The following is a 24,931-nucleotide window of genomic DNA, read 5'->3' on the forward strand; positions in this document are numbered from 1 at the left end:
TGGTATTTCTATTATCTGCTTAAAGATCTACACTTATATAAGTATGTAAAGGTAATAAGTTAGTGAAAGGTTTAACATATTACTCAGGTCTCTCCAGATCTGAATTTATTTCAGGGTTAATGACTCTTGCATTGCTGAACTGATTTGTTAAAGGAAAAGACATCAGAAGCCTTAAAGGTGTACTTTGAATTAAAAGGAAACCTATACAAGTAAATCTTGAACTCTTGAAAGGCTTTAGCCTCTACTTCAAATTAAAAGGTATAATTCTTTAAAAACTGATAGATAGGTGTGAAGAAGAGTAAAACTTTGGGTTATTTAACCTTAACGTGACTGGGTAAACCCACATCTGTCTGATCAGTGTAACCTTATAGTGTTCTACAAACAACTTGTGCCAAACTCAATGTTTGGCTGACTTTAAAACATTCTAGATTTTGCCTTTATAATTCCTTAATCCTTCTATAGACAAATGTCATGGCTGGTCAAGTGACCCCTCTACACTTTTCTTAAGGATTTTTTTTTCTCCTTAAGCCAAAACTCGGTTTCACTCTATCCCTAATTTTCCCTTCCCCCCCCCTTTTTTTTTCTCTTCTCTCTTATCTCTTCTGAACTGAAACATGATTTCCCTGGGCCAGCGTTTTTTTTTTTTTTCTCTTTCCTTCTATCCCAGGGTTAGGGCACGTGCACTTTTATGTTTACTGGGACATTGGTTCTTAATCTTCTTCTTTTCACCGATAAAGTTATTAATCACAACACACGGTATAAATAATTAGTAGTGGTACACTCACGAATTATTTTTTTTTTGTAGCACATGGATAAATTCCTTCACTCCCATTCCCGGACTCCTTCACCAGTCATGGCTTCCAAACCAAGAGATAGGAGGACAAAGGCCGTTGCCGAAGTTTCCTCAGAAATATCTGTACCTACAGTTCCCATTCTGCCCACAAACGAACTAACTAATGTACAGGCCCTAGTGGCTAGCATATCTGAGGCACTAACCCCAAAATTTGATGTACTAAGATCTGAGATTAAGCAAGATATTAATCTACTTAGACATGAGATAAAATTATTTTCCAACAGACTAGAAGAGGCCGAACAGAGAGTATCTGATCTGGAAGATCTTATCTCAGCACAGGGGACCAATCTTGAAGCTAATAACATAATTATAGCTAAAATGCAAAATAAAATGGAAGACCTGGAAAATCGCGCCAGGCGCAACAATATCCGCATTATAGGGGTCCCTGAAGGGGGACCGCTAGAAGATTTAAATACATTTATTCCTGAGATTTTAATTCAGCTTCTTAAGATTCCTCCCAATTATCCATTGATAGTAGTCGAGAGAATACACAGACTGGGGATACAAACAACAAACAGACAGGGAGATAACAGACCTAGGCCAATAATAGCGAAATTGCTTAATTTTCAAGACAAGGTCACATTACTCCAACATTATCGCAAAAACCAGCCAATTTTCTATAAAGAAAAAAAAATCCTTCTATTTCAAGATTACATAGTTGAAACATCCATCAAAAGAAGAAATTTGGCCCCAATCTGTTCAAAATTTATTCAGCAAGGCTTTCAAGCCCTAATAATATATCCTTCTAAATTAAAAATCCTTGTGAAAGGAGAGGCTCACCTCTTCGATAACCCACAAGAAGCAGAAAAACTATTGCAACAATTAAACACGCAGGAAAAATAAGAGTTTTCTTTTTCTTTTTTATAACGACAGAAGTTAGAGTTTGGTTGAATGGACAGTATTTACCTATTAAATTCCCTTCCCCTTGTGTTTTTTTTTTTTTTTCTCTCCCTCTCTCTCCCTCTTTTTTCTTTCCCCTTTCTTAGATAAATGTGTGGCTTAGTCACAAATCTGAAATTAATTTCCTGGAATGTAGGGGGAATTTCCACTCCCATCAAAAAAAAAGCAATCTCAACCCATGCAAGGCAACTTGATTCGGATATTGTTCTCCTACAGGAGACCCACTTAACTCAGGTGGAAATCTTGAAGCTTAAAAAGGGATGGGTAAAGGAAGTATTTGCCTCACCCGGCACTGGCAGAAAGAGGGGGGTGGCCATACTGATGGGGAAAAGGTTAAAGGCAGAAATTCTACAGGTTTTGACTGATCCAGAAGGGAGATATCTACTGTTAAAACTAAAAATTGAAAAGGCTATTTTTTCACTTTGTAATATATATGCACCTAATATTATAGATCCAGAATTCTGGAATCAACTACAGGCCAAAATCCTTTCCTTCAAGGAAGGATATTTAATCCTTGGAGGAGACTTTAACATGGCTCCTCATTGCCCCCTAGACAGACTGAGGGATAACAGGGATCATAAGAAGAATAAAAAAGATAATTTAGAATCTAAACTATTGACGAAAATTAAACAAAATTTAAATATCAGAGACATATGGAGGATTCAGAATCCTGATGTCCAGGAATATACCTGTCTATCTAAGGCACACAAGACCATGTCAAGAATTGATCTTTTTTTGATTGATGAAAGGCTATGCACAGCTAAAGTAAATGCAAAGATATTACCAATTTTTCTTTCGGACCATGGACCAATTTCTCTAAACTTTCAATTTTCGGCTCCCCGGACGGGCTCTGTACGGTTTCATTTCCCCTCCTTCTTGGCAACAGACATAAAGTTTAAAGCTCACTTAAGGATCAAATTCGAAGAATATATTCAATGTAATAGGGAATATTGGGAACGTCCATTAATTCTCTGGGAAGCGGCTAAAGCAGTCATTAGAGGCGAAATTATCTCATATAGTGCAATGATCAGTAAAAAGTTAAGATCTAGAGAAAAAGAATTAAATAATGCCTTGACCAATTCATATAATCGTTTACTTTTGACTAAAAACCCAGCTAACTGGGCTAGCTATATTCGGGCAAAAAACGAGAAAGATACATTTGCATTATATAGAGAAACTCAATCTGATTTGAAATTACAATCTAAATTGTATACATATGGAAATAAATCTGGAAAATTACTTGCAAACTTGGTTAGGAATGATAGAAAGTCACCACTTATTGAAAAACTTCTCGTAGATGGGAAGCTTCTTATAAAGAGCTCAGATATACATGAAGAAATGGCTAGATAATATCAAGAGATATACTCACTAAGAAAATCTGATCCAATACAAGCAGAAGATTTCTGGAGCAAAATAACTTGCCCTAAACTTTCTGCAGAAGAAACGGAAACTCTTAATGCCCCGATAAGGGTTGAGGAAGTAGAGAAAGCGATTCTTGAACTAGCTACAAACAAGGCCGCAGGGCCGGATGGCTTACCAAGTGAGTTTTATAAGATTTTGACATCAGAGATTGCCCCCCACCTCAATCAGGTATATAATGCTATGTATATTAAAGGAGAAGTGGTACCGAAAGACTTCTCAGCATCTTTCACTACTCTTATTCCTAGAAGTGGAAAAGATCCAGCATATAGGGAGTCATACAGACCGATTGCCTTATTAAACGTAGACTATAAGGTTTTCATGTCTATCTTGGCCAAAAGACTGCAGGGGATTTTATCTAATATTATACATAAAGATCAAGCAGGCTTCTTAAATTCACGAAATTCTTCAGCTAAAATAAGAGAAGTTTTACTGGTTTCTGAATATTTTTATAATGCTGAGAAGAGGGAGAGAGAAGAAGGGGTTTACATCCCAGATCTAGCTATTGTGGCCATTGACGCAGAAAAGGCGTTTGACTCGATACAACATGATCACCTTTTTACCTCAATGGATCAGTTTGGGTTCAAAGGCAATTTTCCTAAATTCATACAAAATTTATACAGCCTTCCATCTACTAGCATAATTGTCAACAACATTGTCTCTTCACAAATTGTGCTTAACAGAGGAACTAGGCAGGGATGCCCCCTCTCTCCCCTCCTTTTTAACCTAGCCATCGAGTCATTGGCCATAAGGATCAGATCACAGCTGGAAGGTATAATGATTGGCAGACAGGAGATGAAACTGGCATTATATGCAGATTACATTCTTGTTTATCTGTCAAACACCCAGGTAAATATACCCAAGCTCTTACAAATCATTAACCATTTTGGTTCATTTTCTGGATATAAAACAAATGTCTCCAAATCTGAGATTTATTGGCTCCGAAAGAATAAAGACTCATTTCTGAATAGCCCTTTTAAAACAGTCAAAGACTCATTTAAGTACTTAGGTATAGTAATACCCACAAACCCGCAGGACCTTTACAATCTTAGTATTAGAATACTCTCTATTTAAAGGTCTATTTACACAAAGCACAAATAGATAGCTCTACAAATAGAATTGGGCTCTTAAGAGCAGGGTCTGTAAAGCATAAGATTGTCTTTTGTTTAGAGGGTTTATTTATCTGCAGTTTTTAAAAGCTTCAGTGTATCTAATTCTTATTTTTTGTTTCCCTTAAAAATCCTGCATGACAGGGCCCTCTTCATTTCTGTTAATTCATAGTTCTGTGGTATTTCTATTATCTGCTTAAAGATCTACACTTATATAAGTATGTAAAGGTAATAAGTTAGTGAAAGGTTTAACATATTACTCAGGTCTCTCCAGATCTGAATTTATTTCAGGGTTAATGACCCTTGCATTGCTGAACTGATTTGTTAAAGGAAAAGACATCAGAAGCCTTAAAGGTGTACTTTGAATTAAAAGGAAACCTATACAAGTAAATCTTGAACTCTTGAAAGGCTTTAGCCTCTACTTCAAATTAAAAGGTATAATTCTTTAAAAACTGATAGATAGGTGTGAAGAAGAGTAAAACTTTGGGTTATTTAACCTTAACGGGACTGGGTAAACCCACATCTGTCTGATCAGTGTAACCTTATAGTTTTCTACAAACAACTTGTGCCAAACTCAATGTTTGGCTGACTTTAAAACATTCTAGATTTTGCCTTTATAATTCCTTAATCCTTCTATAGACAAATGTCATGGCTGGTCAAGTGACCCCTCTACACTTTTCTTAAGGATTTTTTTTTCTCCTTAAGCCAAAACTCGGTTTCACTTTATCCCTAATTTTCCCTTCCCCCCCCTTTTTTTTTTTCTCTTCTCTCTTATCTCTTCTGAACTGAAACACGATTTCCCTGGGCCAACATGTTTTTTTTCTCTTTCCTTCTATCCCAGGTTTAGGGCACGTGCACTTTTATGTTTACTGGGACATTGGTTCTTAATCTTCTTCTTTTCACCGATAAAGTTATTAATCACAACACACGGTATAAATAATTAGTAGTGGTACACTCACAATTTTTTTTTTTTGTAGCACATGGATAAATTCCTTCACTCCCATTCACGGACTCCTTCACCAGTCATGGCTTCCAAACCAAGAGATAGGAGGACAAAGGCCGTTGCCGAAGTTTCCTCAGAAATATCTGTACCTAAAGTTCCCATTCTGCCCACAAACGAACTAACTAATGTACAGGCCCTAGTGGCTAGCATATCTGAGGCACTAACCCCAAAATTTGATGTACTAAGATCTGAGATTAAGCAAGATATTAATCTACTTAGACATGAGATAAAATTATTTTCCAACAGACTAGAAGAGGCCGAACAGAGAGTATCTGATCTGGAAGATCTTATCTCAGCACAGGGGACCAATCTTGAAGCTAATAACATAATTATAGCTAAAATGCAAAATAAAATGGAAGACCTGGAAAATCGCGCCAGGCGCAACAATATCCGCATTATAGGGGTCCCTGAATGGGGACCGCTAGAAGATTTAAATACATTTATTCCTGAGATTTTAATTCAGCTTCTTAAGATTCCTCCCAATTATCCATTGATAGTAGTCGAGAGAATACACAGACTGGGGAGACAAACAACAAACAGACAGGGAGATAACAGACCTAGGCCTATAATAGCGAAATTGCTTAATTTTCAAGACAAGGTCACATTACTCCAACATTATCGCAAAAACCAGCCAATTTTCTAAAAAGAAAAAAAAATCCTTCTATTTCAAGATTACATAGTTGAAACATCCATCAAAAGAAGAAATTTGGACCCAATCTGTTCAAAATGTATTCAGCAAGGCTTTCAAGCCCTAATAATATATCCTTCTAAATTAAAAATCCTTGTGAAAGGAGAGGCTCACCTCTTCGATAACCCACAAGAAGCAGAAAAACTATTGCAACAATTAAACACGCAGGAAAAATAAGAGTTTTCTTTTTCTTTTTTATAACGACAGAAGTTAGAGTTTGGTTGAATGGACAGTATTTACCTATTAAATTCCCTTCCCCTTGTGTTTTTTTTTTTTTTTCTCTCCCTCTCTCTCCCTCTTTTTTCTTTCCCCTTTCTTAGATAAATGTGTGGCTTAGTCACAAATCTGAAATTAATTTCCTGGAATGTAGGGGGAATTTCTACTCCCATCAAAAGAAAAGCAATCTCAACCCATGCAAGGCAACTTGATTCGGATATTGTTCTCCTACAGGAGACCCACTTAACTCAGGTGGAAATCTTGAAGCTTAAAAAGGGATGGGTAAAGGAAGTATTTGCCTCACCCAGCACTGGCAGGAAGAGGGGGGTGGCCATACTGATGGGGAAAAGGTTAAAGGCAGAAATTCTACAGGTTTTGACTGATCCAGAAGGGAGATATCTACTGTTAAAACTAAAAATTGAAAAGGCTATTTTTTCACTTTGTAATATATATGCACCTAATATTATAGATCCAGAATTCTGGAATCAACTACAGGCCAAAATCCTTTCCTTCAAGGAAGGATATTTAATCCTTGGAGGAGACTTTAACATGGCTCCTCATTGCCCCCTAGACAGACTGAGGGATAACAGGGATCATAAGAAGAATAAAAAAGATAATTTAGAATCTAAACTATTGACGAAAATTAAACAAAATTTAAATATCAGAGACATATGGAGGATTCAGAATCCTGATGTCCAGGAATATACCTGTCTATCTAAGGCACACAAGACCATGTCAAGAATTGATCTTTTTTTGATTGATGAAAGGCTATGCACAGCTAAAGTAAATGCAAAGATATTACCAATTTTTCTTTCGGACCATGGACCAATTTCTCTAAACTTTCAATTTTCGGCTCCCCGGACGGGCTCTGTACGGTTTCATTTCCCCTCCTTCTTGGCAACAGACATAAAGTTTAAAGCTCATTTAAGGATCAAATTCGAAGAATATATTCAATGTAATAGGGAATATTGGGAACGTCCATTAATTCTCTGGGAAGCGGCTAAAGCAGTCATTAGAGGCGAAATTATCTCATATAGTGCAATGATCAGTAAAAAGTTAAGATCTAGAGAAAAAGAATTAAATAATGCCTTGACCAATTCATATAATCGTTTACTTTTGACTAAAAACCCAGCTAACTGGGCTAGCTATATTCGGGCAAAAAACGAGAAAGATACATTTGCATTATATAGAGAAACTCAATCTGATTTGAAATTACAATCTAAATTGTATACATATGGAAATAAATCTGGAAAATTACTTGCAAACTTGGTTAGGAATGATAGAAAGTCACCACTTATTGAAAAACTTCTCGTAGATGGGAAGCTTCTTATAAAGAGCTCAGATATACATGAAGAAATGGCTAGATATTATCAAGAGATATACTCACTAAGAAAATCTGATCCAATACAAGCAGAAGATTTCTGGAGCAAAATAACTTGCCCTAAACTTTCTGCAGAAGAAACGGAAACTCTTAATGCCCCGATAAGGGTTGAGGAAGTAGAGAAAGCGATTCTTGAACTAGCTACAAACAAGGCCGCAGGGCCGGATGGCTTACCAAGTGAGTTTTATAAGATTTTGACATCAGAGATTGCCCCCCACCTCAATCAGGTATATAATGCTATGTATATTAAAGGAGAAGTGGTACCGAAAGACTTCTCAGCATCTTTCACTACTCTTATTCCTAGAAGTGGAAAAGATCCAGCATATAGGGAGTCATACAGACCGATTGCCTTATTAAACGTAGACTATAAGGTTTTCATGTCTATCTTGGCCAAAAGACTGCAGGGGATTTTATCTAATATTATACATAAAGATCAAGCAGGCTTCTTAAATTCACGAAATTCTTCAGCTAAAATAAGAGAAGTTTTACTGGTTTCTGAATATTTTTATAATGCTGAGAAGAGGGAGAGAGAAGAAGGGGTTTACATCCCAGATCTAGCTATTGTGGCCATTGACGCAGAAAAGGCGTTTGACTCGATACAACATGATCACCTTTTTACCTCAATGGATCAGTTTGGGTTCAAAGGCAATTTTCCTAAATTCATACAAAATGTATACAGCCTTCCATCTACTAGCATAATTGTCAACAACATTGTCTCTTCACAAATTGTGCTTAACAGAGGAACTAGGCAGGGATGCCCCCTCTCTCCCCTCCTTTTTAACCTAGCCATCGAGTCATTGGCCATAAGGATCAGATCACAGCTGGAAGGTATAATGATTGGCAGACAGGAGATGAAACTGGCATTATATGCAGATTACATTCTTGTTTATCTGTCAAACACCCAGGTAAATATACCCAAGCTCTTACAAATCATTAACCATTTTGGTTCATTTTCTGGATATAAAACAAATGTCTCCAAATCTGAGATTTATTGGCTCCGAAAGAATAAAGACTCATTTCTGAATAGCCCTTTTAAAACAGTCAAAGACTCATTTAAGTACTTGGGTATAGTAATACCCACAAACCCGCAGGACCTTTACAATCTTAATATCCCCCCAATTCTAACAGCATTTAAAGACAAACTCAGATTATGGGAAAACTTACCCCTCTCTATATCAGGACGGATAGCCCTGTTCAAAATGGTTTTACTCCCTAAATTACTGTATATTACAGAATACAGCATTAATATTATTTGACAGGGACATCCGAAGCCTAAATGGCTGGCTCAGGGGCTTTATATGGCAGAAAAGAAAACCTAGGATATCTCTGAATAAATTAACACACTCCAAGTTATTTACAGGATTTGCACTACCTAATTTGCGGCTTTATAACCTCGCTTTTCTGGCACGTATAGCTGCTGACTGGATTTCAGGTAATAGTTATGTTTTGAATAATGCATTAGAAGAGAACATATGTGATCCATATCTTCCTTGTGCTTTACTTCACTGTGTGTTGAAAGATATGCCTACCAGAATTAAGAAAATTAAAGCGATTATGAATCCATTAAAGGCTTGGTGGAGGATAGGGAAACTCTTGTCTTTTAATTGTAAGGTCTCTAAATATCTTCCCTTAAGAGGGAACCCTTTATTTCAAGCGGGTATTGACTCTGCAGTTTTCAAAAACTGGCAATCAGTGGGATTAAAAACGATAATACAATTTATTGATGAGGACAATAAATGCTTCAAAACATTTGAAGAAATTAAAAACAGCTTCAATCTCTCCAATAAGGAGTTCTTTGCATTTTTGCAGGTGAGGCATTTTGTGTCTGGGCTAATGAGAGAGGGGGAATGGATCTGGGAACTCGGCGAAATTGAGGATTGGTTAACATTAGTTAAAAAAGGTCGTATGTCCATCTCGTATTGCTACTATTTATTAGGAGCTAAGGAAGGGAATCACACTTTGGAGAAAGTGGCTCAAGATTGGAGACTAATCCTGGAACAAGAATATATAAATTGTAAATTTATTTAAAAATCTATTTACATGGTGGCACAGGCCACTCTCTCTACAACATGGAGAGAAACACATCTTAAACTGTTGCATAAATTTCATTTTACACCAAAAAAAGGTCATAAACTCCAGAACCCTAATTTTTATAAATGTCCTAAATGTTCTCTGGTTGCTGCAGACATTATACACATGATGTTCAAATGTCCCCTGATTAGACAATTCTGGTGCAAACTCGAATACTGGATTAATACCTCCCTTAAGATTTCTCCTTTTGAAATATCAGAAATTCTTATAATATTCTGTTGCGACAACCTGGCAGAACAACAAATAAATAAAAAGATAATAAAAGTCTCTATTTTAGCAGCCAGATATTTAATATTTAAAAAATGGAAGACGAAAGAAATACCCACGGTAGTCGAAGTAAAAATTTTTCTTAAAAAACGATGTATTATAGAGCAACGTGACACTAATATTAATAACGAAACAGATATTAGAAAATTTTTGGATAAATGGGCACCATTTATTAAATCCCTTCCTACCACAGAGATAGATCACATTATTTTTCCCTTCCAGAATACAGAGATGGTTCTATTAGGGATATGGTAATTGTATTAGGTCTGAAGATGTCGAGAGAGGGGGGGAGAGGAAGAGGGTCTGAAGCAAAACCTCTTCTTTTTTTTTTTTTTTGTTTTGGTTAGTTTGTTGTGTTTTGTTTTTTGTTGTTATTATTTTTATCATCAGTAGGTGCTTGGAATTAAGATATTATGGAAAAAGTGAATAAAATATTTCAACAAGAAATCCTAAGATATAAGACTTAATAGAGTGTAATTATTATTTAGATCACTACAGGTCAGGATGGCTGAGGAATTGTTTAAATTTATTTGTTGGTGGTTTTTCTCTTATCTTCTTTTTTTTTCTTCCGAAAATTATATAATTGTATGTACATGTTGAAATATATATAATAAAATGAATTTAAAAAAAAAAAAAATTGCATGCTCTGTCTGAATCACAAAAGGAAAAATTTGGGTTCAGTGTCCCTTTAAGTGCAAGGTTGTTTTTAAGCTTAATGATTGCATGGCAAGTTGGGTATTAATAAACATATGATCTCTGTTATTGACAGAGGTATACATTTTATTGACAGAGGAGATACATTACTCCTAAATAAGGGACATTTGGTCACCAAAAAAATTAAAAATATTAGTTGTACTTACACAGGACTAGATCACAAGTGGAGCATATTACAAGTTGAAAGTAAATGCCATCACTTGAACTCAATCTTAATGATATACTTTTTGCATGACTTCAAAGTTTGTTTAATGGGTTTAGGCTTTAAAAAAGTTGCACATAAAGGGACACTGAACCCAAATTTTTTCTTTCATGATTCAGATAGAGCATGACATTTTAAGCAACTTTCTAATTTTTTCCTATTATCACATTTTCTTCATTCTCTTGGTTTCTTTATTTGAAATGGAAGAATGTAAGTTTAGATGCCGGCCTATTTTTGGTGAACAACCTGGGTTGGCCTTGCTGATTGGTGGATACATTCATCCACCAATAAAAAAGTGCTCTCCAGAGTTCTGAACAAAAAAAAAGCTTAGATGCTTTCTTTTTCAAAAAAAGATAGCAAGAGAATGAAGAAAATTGATAATAGGAGTAAATTAGAAAGTTGCTTAAAATTGCATGCTTTATCTGAATCACAAAAGTAAAAAATGGGTTCAGTGTCCCTTTAAAAGAAAAAACATAAAAATAAGGTATTACAACCTACATTTTTAACCCCCCACACTATTAATCCCTAATCCACTACAACCCCTATATCAATTAACCCCCATAATCCACCCTACCCAATCACAATAAACTCACTACACTATTAACCCCTAATATGCCATACCCATCACAAAAAACTACTCTATTAATCCCTAAACTTCTACAACCCCCTTCACAAGAAACTGCCTACTCTATTAACCCCTAAACCACCACAACCCCCATCTAAAGAAAGTCCCTCCCAGCGAAGTTAACGTTTGAGTGGGAGGGGTAATTACTGCTCCAATTGTAATCTAGTACATAATCAAACAAAAAAATCTCATAAACAAAAAGTAGCTATATGGGTGCACTTTAATGTGATTCATTTTATGATAAATTAATGGTTAAAGGGATTTTAGGGCCCTCAATCCCTCCTGTATGTGTTTGTAAATGTTGTCCTGTCTTTTACAAGTCTTGTATTGTTTTATTTAAATGAATTGTATCCATGGACAGCGCTGTGGAATATGTTGGCGCTTCATAAATAAAGTATAATTATAATAATAATTTTAAATGCCAATTTTTGGTCATGAATAAGAACAGTAATTAAACATGTTAAATATATCAGGTGCCATTTAGTAATGGCAGGACAGACAAGGTTACCACAAACCTGTCCGCCTGGCCTCGCTCCGAGCAGGCAGCATATGTTGCTAACATTTAACATTGCACAAGCCACCACTTGTGCAATGCAGCCTCCTCCTAGCACTCAGCCAATAGCGCACAAGCAGGCTCTGTCAATTATCCTGATTGCTTTTGATCGGGATGATATTACTCCACCACATTTTAGGTGGTGAAGAGGTTAGGTAACAGTAAGAGCAAAAACTAAAATCTTAGCTGAGTTTTCGCTTACGCAAAAAAATCTTGTATTGTGATGTAGGAGTCTCTATTTCATATAAAGAGCAATACATAACATAAACCTTTCTCACGATAAAATTTGTGTTTTTTTAATGGCCTTGCCGTATCGATAAGACTTCTTACAATATCTTGTCTAAGGGGTGAGGTTTTAAATATCAGACTCAGAGAGAGCAAATGTAAAAACACCTTTCCAATTTACTTCTGTTATCAAAATTGCTTTGTTTTTTTAATATCCTCTGTTGAAGAAACAACCAATGTAGGCTTAGGAGTGTATCTCTTTAGCATTAAATTGAACAGTGATTGCCACAAACATGTTTGCAATCACTGCTGTCATGGGGTGCTAAAGACACCTGTACACTATTGACATCCAATGAACATAATTAGGTTACCACTTCAACAAAGGATACCAAAAGGATGAAGAGAATTTCATAAAAGAAGATATTTTTCACTTGGTTATCATATCCTATATTCCTTACCAAAATTTCAGTGGCTATTTTTGCAGGTGAATAACATAAGGGATAAACCTCCTATTACGTCTTACCTGTACCCAACTTAAATAAACTTAAATACCATATATAACGATAGATTAGAAGAAATAAGACACTTGACACATGTTAAATGGGCAAAAGACTGGTCACAGTCACATTTATTATAATATAAGCCTTTAAAACTAGGCCTATGTAAATATGCCAACTAGGCAACCAAATCCTTCAATAGGAGAACTGTAACAGTTCTTTGCTGGTGGCGGCAATAAACTAGCTAAATTAACCCCTACTAACAGACGACCAGGGCCCTACACGGTGTGTGCAGCGTGGCACGATTGCCACGCCCAATTGGCAGAGAGAGAGAGCTGTAAGCTGAAAGAGGTATTTGCCTAAGATTCGTAGGGGGGAGTAACCCCTAGGTCGGCACCTAGTGGGTGTCACCTCCCCCATCCCATGACATCACTCATCTCTCTCCCTGCCCGCTCTCTGGGCCCTGACCGACCGCCACAAGAGCCAACCGCCTCTTGCCGCCACAACTGACAAGCTCTAACCACATATATTAAAACAATAACAATAAACTTTAACTGCTAAACAATAATTCAAACAAACCCTAACAATGCTTTTCTAATATCCCCTAGAAAAATGTCCAGACCCACCTCTGTAAGGTGAACGCCATCAGGGTGATAGAGAGCCTTGTTGTCAGCCGTCAACTCGTCATGCCTAATGGCAAAACCACCTAACGCCGTGACCGTCCGCCCCATCTCCCTATTAAGCTTCTTTCTCACATTATACGCTGCCCTCTGATTTACAATATGCCGCCAACGCAGTCGTGCAACTACGTTGGACCAACCAATCTGGACATCAGGAAGCCAAGCAGACAGCCAGCGTATGTCAGAAGCCATCCTCCGAATCAAATCCAAAACAGGAACGGACCCCATGTTGTTCCCTCCCAAGTGCAGCACAATAATGTGAGGTTTCCCCCACCTACCGTGAGCGTCCTGAAGCAAGGTGGGTAACTCTTCCCAAGTTAACCCCCTGTGCCCTAGCAACCGTACATTAGCTCTGGATGCTGCAAAACCCAAATGCTGCCCGTCCGGCCTCTGCGACGCCCTGATGGACGCCCAGTGCACGAAGGAATGCCCCACTATCCACACCCGTTTCGTGGGAGCATTCTTGCCTGAAAACATAGGATACAAAACTGAGCCAAGCATGACCTACAGTTACATATTTCCATACACCACAAATCCCCCAACTGTTTGGCCCCCTTCCTAATTCAACGAGCGGAACCCGGCCTAATGGGGTTCGTCCCCCAAAGGACGAATATATGATTTAAAACGACCTGACTTCCAGCGCCCTAATTTCTTGATACCGGACTCCGAAACACCGCTAGACGCCGCGCTCGTGGCCGCCCCTATCCTAAAGGAATGGGACGCGATTTTCACAGGATCCAGCCCGGCGGCAGCCGCCGCCTTTGCTAAGACCTTTTTAAATTGTAACAACGACAACGCCGATCCGTCTTCATGAATAAATAACTGACGCAATCCCTGCGGCCTAAGCTGGCAATAATCGTGGAAACTCCTAAATGGGCAACATTCCGGGAATTCATGCCTTCCCAGCAGAAGCCAAGCTCCCTTGCCTTCAGGGTCCGTCTTGGACCTAGGCACAAGCAGCAGCAGCCCATCGTCCGATGGCTGCACGTGCTCCCATTTAATCCCACCCATTTTATCCATCTTAGATGAAGCCACAATTTCACCGACCCTCAGAGCCCCAGCCAAGGCAAACGAGAAGGCCGCCCTAAACAGTGCTGCCTCAAACAATGACGAGCACACTGACTGCAGTGTACCCACCATGTCACGCAATCTACGAGGTGTAATAGGTTCCCTACGGTCTTTTTCGCGCGGGGACATCCGCCCCCAACCCTTCATTACTTGCTTCACAAGAAATGCCCGAAAATAATCCGCAATGCCGAACGTCTTATTGAAAAACGCGACGGCCAAAAGCCTGCTCTGAGCAGACAGTCTGGATACGCCCTGACTATGTAACCACGCAAGCCAGTCAAGCACCTGTACCTGTGTCGCTGTATGTACGGCAAACCCCTGTTGCCCGGCGAAGCAAACCCACGATCTCCAGTGTTTTTCATAAGCACACCAAGTCTTGGGAGCCAAGGACGCCCTTACTAGGGGGATGACGCTCTCCCAGCCCCCGCCATCTGCCAAAGAAAAGGAGGGCAATTTAGACCGTTTCTCACGGCCCCTGGCGCCACCCTCCTAAACTGATCCCATTGAAATCTGGACAGAGCATCCGCTATGACATTCCTAACCCCCGGCACGTACCGAGCCGTGAACGCACATTTCACTGTAAGCAACGCAACACTAGGTGGTGCAGGTACGTAACCACCCTGGGTGACGACGCGGAAAGCCGGTTGATGGCATAGACAACACTCATGTTGTCGCACCAAAAAAACACCGCCCGATTGGCCAGTCTCAATCCCCAGAGCTCGACCGCCACAATGATTGGGAAAAGTTCCAGCAACGTTAGGTTCCTGGTTAAACCAGCCAGAACCCAATCCCTTGGCCACGGAGCAGCGCTCCACTCACCATCGAAGTAAGCCCCATAACCAAAGCCACCCGCTGCATCCGTGAATAGATGAAGTGAATGACTGGTCATGGGGCCCTCTCGCCAAATGCATACTCTGTTGAATTTCTTTAGAAATTCCTCCCATACCCAGAGATCCTCCCTCATCTCCGCTGACACTTCCACCCTGGAAGCCTTCCCTTTCGGGCCCTGCAATTGACCCTCCAGCCTCCTGTTGAATACCCTTCCCATAGGAATAGCCCTTCCTGCGAAGTTCAGAAGTCCCAGCAAGGACTGAAGTTCCTTAACGGAAAACGTCTTAGCACTACGCATGGACAAAACCACCTGCAACAGGCGGTCGACTTTGTCCCGTGGCAGCCTACAGACCGCCGCCTCGGTATCTATCTCTATACCAAGAAAAGTAAGGCAAGAACAGGGACCCTGTGTCTTATCCTCTGCCAACGGCACGCCAAATTTACCCATCATGTCTTGCATGATAACCATCATGCGTGAGCATTCATCCGAACCTGCCCTACCTACCAACAGGAAGTCGTCCAGGTAGTGGGCCACGGCTCCACCCCCAGAGGCCCTCTGCACCACCCAATGCAGAAAGGAACTAAAGCATTCGAACAGTGCACATGATGGCGAGCACCCCATGGGAAGACATTTGTCCACATAGAAGGCCCCATCCGCCTTCATGCCCATTAGCCGAAATGCAGACGGGTGCAGGGGCAGCAAACGAAATGCTGACTCTATGTCCAGTTTTGCCATTAGCGCCCCTGCTCCTTTGCCCCGGATGATACCTAGAGCATCGTCAAAGGACTGGTAGTGTACCGTGCTCGTGTCCGGGTCAATGGCATCATTCACCGACCCCCCTTTTGGAAATGACAAGTGATGTATAAGCCGAAACTTGCCCGTGTCCTTTTTGGGTACCACCCCTAATGGGGATACCACTAAATCAAGCAGCGGCCTGGCCCTGAAGGGGCCGGCCACCCTGCCCAAAGCCAGCTCCTTACTCAGTTTTTCCCGCACTACCTCAGGGAATTCATATGCTGACTTAAGGTTCCTGTGTACCACAGAACCCACCACGTCTCCCCCCACCGGAATCCTAAACCCCTCCCGTAACCCTAAGCAGTTGAGCCGCCTCCTGGTCCGGGTAACGCGCCAGCCACGGCTCCATGGCTGGCAACCTAAGTGGGGTTGGGGCCCTTGTACCCAGGACCGCCCCTGGATGCCGACTTGTCTGCGCCAGCATCCTTCCTCTTGACGCAATCCACCCCTGAATGTGGTCCACTGCAGAATTTGGAGATGTGACGAAAGGAACAACTAGCTCCTCTGTCACACTGTTTATCCTGGAATTTCCAGCATTCCCTGCCCCGGCGCTTTGGCCTCTGCGCCACTTTGCTGATGCCTAGCCGCGGCCCAGGGGTGCTGCCTGCACCCCCTTCAAGCCCCAGTTTTGACCACAGGTCGATATCCTTGGTTCCAAAATGCAGGAGAGGGTTACCCACCATCTTCCTGTGGAAGGCCATGTCGTACTCCCGCCACGCACCTTCCTTAAACCTAGCGCGGATATCGTCAATGGTATCCTCGTATTTAAATAGATTATGACCCTGAGTGGGCCATTTATCTACATAACATGTGGCTAACACCCTAAAGCATTTGTGCCACTCCTCGAATGTCTCCCGCCGCTGGACCTTTTTTGGCCCTGTGCCGTCCGCCGCGCGTTCCCTAGCCCTACACGCCTCCGGTGAAAGTTCAAAGATGTTGACGTAGCGTCCATCCTGAATATTTTTGACCACCTTAGATTTCAGGTGTCCATATAGGGAGTGCACCAAGCACGGGTAAGTGTCGCCGTGAGACGCCACATGCCGTGACATCGGGGTTGCTCCCATGGCCGGGAAACCAATGCTAGAGTCCTGAGCTAATGGAACTACATGACTACTCTCCACTCTAGGGACCTTCCCTTTTACCTGCGCCGCTACCAGCTTCTTTATCATCTTAAACATCTCCTTCTGCCCTTTTCCAACTAAGCCTAAGTCACCCTCACTCTCAGATCCAGACCCACTAGAGGATGAACCCAGCCCTATGTGTGCAGATGTGTGTAAGAGAAACTCACCGCTGGGGGCCAAAGGCGGCGCAGCTCCTGCCTGCGACTGCTGGTATCTGTCCTCTGCAGCAGCTGAAGATGAAGTTGCAACCGGTATTGCTCCTTGCCTGGATGTAGAAGCCATAGCTGGAACAAACGTATCCATGGACACACCCTGCGGAAACAAAACATTTTGGGGAGTACTCCTTGCGGATGAATGGACCCCTGGGGGGTTCCCCACCTGCTCCCCAGACAGACATACCCCCAGTGCAGCCGAAACAGCCCTCCTTATCAACTCCTCAGTCCCACTGGAAATCTGTCCCTGTGAAACATTCACACTCTCATTGCCAGCCCCACGAATCATACCAGGTGTTACCTGCCTACTAATGTCCCTGGCAAATATTCCCCCTGAGGCAGTCCCTGCCACATCAAGGTATTCGGTATCCCCATGTAAAGTCCCTTGCCTAGCCACAGTTATCCCCCTGTTGACCCCAGTGCCCGATCTAGCCTGAGCAGCACGACCGGGGATTACCCCTCTACCCCTCTGCCTCAACAAAGTAGCTCTCCTGTCACCAGGCGTTTTACCCAGTGCCTTGCCAGCCATACCAACAGACCGCACATGCCCAGTAGAGGGCCCTCCACTTCCATTTAAAGCTGAAAAGCTTCAACGATAGCATGTGATCAAATAATTACAAAGAAATTAGCCAGGATTTACAAATAAGATGGTATTTGCAAAATGAGATTGTCAAAGCACTCTGAGAAACAGCTTCTCCTCCAATCACAAATCTACCGGATAGCTAGTGGTTGATGTGTTCATTATTACATGATAATGACCTTCATTTTAATGGGACTCAATAAAAAAAGAGAGGGCACCACAAACATGCATTTTTATTAATGCTCCAAATTAATATTTAAGAGATAAACATAATTTCAAGGTGGTAAATCCAATATGCCTTCTAGATGAATATCCTCTTGCTTTGAAAGTGCTTTCTGTTTCTCAGCTTCTCCAAAATAAAGTAGTTTCAGCAAAGACTCTTAGGGAGCTGCATTCAGTGCTACTACTATATAAAAGAAATGTCTTATGCTTGTCATACAAATCAAATGCAAATTTAAAAATAACACAATATTAATAAAAAGTTTAAAAACAACTGTTTCATTGGCTGTTTCATTGGGATTAAATTAAACATATACAAACATCTGCTTTATATAAATGTACATCTATTTAAAAGCACCTGTGTACCCATTATTTAAAAAAAGGAATTTCCCCTTTTAAATAAATTATCTTATGCCCTTCTAGGTAAAACAAGATGGAGGAAGTGGCTTTGCAAAAGACTCTAATGATGCAGGTGATGTGAGGGAGTTAGGGTTTGTGGAAATCAGAATGAAGGAATAGATTCACAAAACAATGAAAGTATTTTTGAAAGCTTTAATGATTGAAGCAAAAAAACAGTTGGTAGTTCAAATTGAAGATCACATTAACAGCAAGTTTGAACATAGGCTTATGCAAAACAATTAAGTCCAATACAAGGTTCAGAATGCATTAAGTAGTTTGCAGTAAATAAGTCCAATAGACACTGGTTCTTAAATTGAAAAGTAAAGAGCGAGGTTGTCAAAGAATACCTGGTAGATACAGCAGGCACATTTAGTGAGAAAAAAGCAGACACAAGTTTCTCAGCAGGCACAGAATACCCAGCAGGTACTGTTGGTTAGAATGTCACAGAATGCCAGATAGGTGCAGCAGGTACAGCTGGTCTGAGGAAGGCTGTCACTGGTAAGGTATACACAGGTTTCTTAACAGCCAAAGGATACCCGGTGAGTACTGTTGGTGAGACTGTCATGAGATACCAGATAGGTACAGCAGGCACAGCTGATTTGAGAAAGGCTGTCACTGGTATGGTAGACACATATTTTTTAGCAGGCAAAGGATACCCTGAGGTTACTGTTGGTGAGACTCTCATGAGATACCAGATAGGTACAGCAGGAACAGCTAGTTTGAGGAAGGCTGTCACTGGTATGGTAGACACAGATTTTTTAGCAGGCACAGGATACTCAGCAGGTGGGTACTGTTGGTGGAACTATCAAGGGATACAAAATAGGTACAGCTTAGGAACAAAGTGAGCATACACATGTATTAGGTTAGTCTGCTTGTCTTTCAGGAACCAGGTGAGCATACACAAGTGCAAGGTAAGTATGCTTGATCTCTGGAACAAAGTGAGTATACACAGGTATCAGTTAAGTATGCATGGTGTCTGGAGAAAGGTGAGCACATACTGGTACAAGGAAAGTATGCTTGGTCTCTAGAACAAGTGAGCATACACAGGTACAAGGTAATTATGTTTGGTCTCTGGAGCAAGGAACAAGGTAGGTAAGGCAATAATTCAGCCCAGACTGATGGGCTGGGTTAGCTTTTATAGGAACCCCCACACCTGAGTATTCCAGGTGGGAGATACTGTAATTAATATGCAGCCCCTGCTGCTGAAGAAAGGCCCATGTGTCGGGACGCTGAGATGGAAGACACTCTCTGTGTTTGCAGAGACCAAAGGGTCTGGACCAATCACCTGCTCTGTAGAGGAAAAAAAAGTCATACCTTATTTAAAATAGTCCTCCTCTCTTTCAAATTAGGGGTCGCATGTCCTTTAGGAGGTTAATCACGCATAAACGTACCAAAAATTGATTTTCCAGATGAATAGGGCTTTATATTTGCCTTACCCTTGTTGCAGTTTTACTTCCACACTAGTCTGAGTAGTCAGAGTTATTATATGCGAAAACAAGTATTTGTTAATAATTCTTCTGTGCTTAACAGAGTGACACAGTGGGAGTCTTTTCATCTGACATGATATATACCAGTCTATATTTCTTCAGAATATATACGATAGGGACACATAAGGGATTCTTAAAACTCTCTAAGAGGAACATTCCATTATCTAAGTGTTGCAGGTGATCTCCATGTTTCCAACAATTATCTACACCGTAGAATAACATATCACCATATCACTTTAAAAACATTGGTGCATTGATGAGATAAGGGCTTTTAAACTAGCATTTTAAAATATGCATCTTGAGCAAAGAGAAAATCCCTCTATCTTTGGGCAATCTCCCCTTCAGTGTGCTTTCATAAAAAAATGATCTGATCTGGATGATTGATAAGCTCTGCTCACACAACTGGCTGCTCAATATCAATAAGTACAGTAGCACAAGCAATTGCTTGTGCAATGTTAACTCTAGTCTTTGATAAATGGGGCCTAACACAGGGTAACACAAATAGGGCCAGATTCTGAGTTGAGCACAAATTTGCGCTCCCGCTTAAGTGTTAATTGCGCTAGAAGTAATACTTTTGCACTCATCGGGTTGCGCTCATATTATGAGTTGAAAGTAAACTGTTTTTGCTCTCGCTGTGAACCTGATGAGCACAAAAATGTAAAGTTAGAATATCTTGTTCACGTTCATGTATTCCCTCATAGAAGTCAATGGAGAAAACACCCCACAAACAAACACGATCGTATATTCTTATCTGTGCTAGCCCAACATGAAAGGAATAATAAACATTCCAATATTCTTCACATACAAGAATATGTTCTATTTATTCATAAATATATGTATATATATATATATATATATATATATATATATGTATTTATATATATACGTTGATTGGAGTAGCCATGTTAGTCCAGAGATTTAGATATCAAAATAACAAGAGTATTGCATTGAGCAATGATACTTTTTTTATTGGACTAACTATACATTTATAAGTTGATAAGCTTTCGGAAGAGTTCCTTCCTTTATCAAGTATTGCTTCAGACTTGATAAAGGAAGGAACTCTTCCGAAAGCTTATCAACTTATAAATGTATAGTTAGTCCAATAAAAAAAAAAAAGTATCATTGCTCAATGCAATACTCTTGTTATTTTGAGATATATATGTATATATATATATATATATATATATATATATATATATATATATACAGGTAGCCCTCAGTTTTTTCCCGGGGTTAGGTTCCAGAAGGATTGGTTGTAAATTGAAACCGTTGTAAAATGAAACCCAGTTTATAATGTAAGTCAATGGGAAGTGAGGGAGATAGGTTCCAGGTCCCTCTCAAAATTGTCATAATAACACCTAATATATTATTTTTAAAGCTTTGAAATGAAGACTTTAAATGCTAAACAGCATTATAAACCTAATAAAATAATCACACAACACAGACTTCACTTGCATTTTTCTGCAAACAGTTCTTTCTATGCATTCCAATCTGGACTGATTTATAGACAGGAAGATCTTGTTCCTTTGAAATCTGCTCGATAGCTCAGGTCTGGTTAAACTGTTTAATTTCAGCTTGCTTGGCTTTGCTGCAACACAAGCAGACAGCTCCACCTTCTGTCTATTTTAATAAATGCACTGCTTCTCAATGCTTTTCAATAGCAGTCACATGACTGGAAAAAAAGGTTGTTATTCTGAAACGGTGTAAATTGAACAGTTGTAAAACGAGGGCCACCTGTATATATATATATATATATATATATATATATATATATATACACACATATATTTCATGTTTTTGGTGCAATATATAGCTATACCTACTGTATATATATATATATATATATATATATATATATATATATATATATATTCGCAGAGGCTGGTGCACTTGCACAAATAGGTGTCCAGTTGCCAGGTTGCTGAATGCAGGTAGAGATAAAGGTAATAGAAGACAGCACTCGCTGGGCTTAAGGATAAGCAATAGAAGCTTACGTAAATAAAAGCTTCTATTGCTTATCCTTAAGCCCAGCGAGTGCTGTCTTCTATTACCTTTATATATATATATATACATGATTATGTACAGGTATAGATATATTCAGATATATAGGAATATCTATTTAGAAAATACATAGAACATTCTGCAATGTGCAGAACATTGGAATGTGTAATATTTACTGTAAATACATAGTTAAAATAAAAATGAATATTGCATAAATATGCTTTTACATGTCTTCACCTACTTAATGGCAAAGGGCTCCAATGCACTTCTATATATGTCTACATATGTGTACATATGTATTTATGTGTTTATATGTGTGTATATATCTGTAAATACATATATACACATATAAATACATATGTACACATACACAGACATCCCAACCTGCAAAAACTCATTTCAGGGAGGTGGTTTCACCCGCTACTGTGCCGCTACCCCCCGCCTCCCAGTTATATATTAGACACCTTGACACCCTAAATAAGATAGGGACTTCATTAAAGTAGCTTCCCACTAAAGTCACATTTAAAAATGCACAACCACATACAACAAACCTATTTTCCAGTGACCGTACGCTTGTTGAATGCTTAAATATTTTAGAATACGAAGTTTAATTACGTGCAGTAAATAAAGTAGTATTTGTGTTTTTATTTTATTAGAATCAGTGGGGGCATTTTGATTACTGATGCATGCTTTGAGGGTTCTATAACGTCCCAGCAACTAAAGAAACACTTTTCCGGATTGGGGCCACATTGGATCATGGTACTTGGAGTTTCAGGGAGATTGCATTCCATTTGCTGGCATCAGGAAGCCACTATTACAATCAGGGAGACTCTCTGAACTTTAGGGAGAGTTGGGATGTCTGCATACAGTATATAGACATATATATATATATATATATATATATATATATATACATATATATATATATATATATATATATATATATATATATATATATATATATATATATATACAGTATACATATATACATACATACATATATACATCTTTAGAGATGTATATGTATGTGTGTCTATGTTAAAGCCCTTTGCCTGCCTTTTTTGTTTTCTAACACCTGAGACCTCATATCTTTGAGCCTTTATAACTTTTGTCTGCAATATTATTATTTAATAATTTTAGATGGTGTGATTATGAGTGTAAGTGTACTTTGTAATGTATTTTTTATGTTTTTGTGACATTTTTATTTTTCAGAGCTCTGAAGTTGCAGTAATAATTCTAGCGTAATCGCATGAGTGAAATAATTTTTACTTTCAACTCATAATACAAGCGGTTGTCCCAATGATCACAAACTATTGCGATAAACCCCTTATCGCTCGGGCGCAAATGTTTGTGCTCTATGTCATGCTGGCTAAACATTGAGCCACCATTCATTCAAAAAAATTATTTGGGACTTATTTTGATTTTAAGAACTGTGTGCAGATTGATCTCTGCATTCTTAATAGAGATGAAGTTGCAGGAGTGTGTATTGATTGCTTTGCTAAGGGAATGCTAGATGTTGCAGTGTATTACTCATATTACATTTACATAAAGGAACAACAAGAGACTTTTTGTTAACATACTAATTGTGGTTAACATTTTATATGAGCAATATCTGTGTCTGTAAGGTTCTGCCTGACAGAATAGATACATTAATTTAACCTAGTGCAGATGTAGATAGACATTGCATGGATAGGGCAGAGACAGTGGATGAAGCAGTAACAGATGTCCAAGATATACCTGATTGAAGAAATGCTCACATAAACTTGGAGTTGCAAGTCTGTTTTCGGTAAATAAGCGAGGAGATTAACAACTGAATCAGTCCAGTAATATCTTGGATATCGGGAGAACTTATATAATGAAGGCCCTACAAAATAAAATGGTGCAGACCAGAAGATTGGACTGGTTCATCAGCTTGAAACTTAAGACCATGTAAGAAACTATAAGCTATAAATGTAACTTTAGAGTGCCTTCAGGTGTAGGCTCACACGAGCAAGCCTGCAGCAGAGAGTTAAGAAGCAGCGGTCACTTTACCTCTGCTTCTTAACCTATACACCAACTGTACAGAAACTATAAAGTGGTGTATTTCAATCCCCCGGACGTCTCAGACAGGGGAGATTGACAGTCCCTATTCACACGCTATTGGAGGCACACATGAGGAAAAGTGTGCAATGATAAATTAGTAAATGTAGCCCTTAATCTAAAAGTTAAAGAAAGATAAGGTGAGCAACTTGGACCTAGGCATCACATAATGCATCACATAATGCATTTTTATAATCTGGAAATGTATACAATTGATAAAGTATTATAAGGCATATCAGCTTTAGACTGAATACTTGCACCCCAAAGTATAATAATGCAGGTGAAACAGCAGACTAATGTATGCATGAAATTAAAAATTCAGATGAGAAATTGAATCAAGTAGCAAGTGATTATTCTCAATAATACTTTGAGACAGTTCAGTAAGCAAGTCGGGTAATACATATACAAATTTGTTTCCAATTAGTACAATCATGTAAACAAGTATGGCAGTATGCATGAATGGATTAAACATGTTGCAAAATATAATAAGCACAGTCCAGTATTCAAGAAAAGTCATCCAAAGAAATTAAGGCATACAAAATTTTAATTCATTGTGCTACACTCTGGTATTTAGGCTGTATCATGCACATGAAATCATGCAGCAGGACGTTACTCTTGTAGTAGTGCACAATAAAAACTGTCTGGTATTAGGATAGCTTATACACAGAACTTAAACTTGAGTGAATTTCACACGCAAAACATATAGACAGATTAA

The sequence above is a fragment of the Bombina bombina genome, chromosome 5, assembly GCF_027579735.1.
Source record: "Bombina bombina isolate aBomBom1 chromosome 5, aBomBom1.pri, whole genome shotgun sequence".
NCBI classification, from domain to species: Eukaryota; Metazoa; Chordata; class Amphibia; order Anura; family Bombinatoridae; genus Bombina; species Bombina bombina.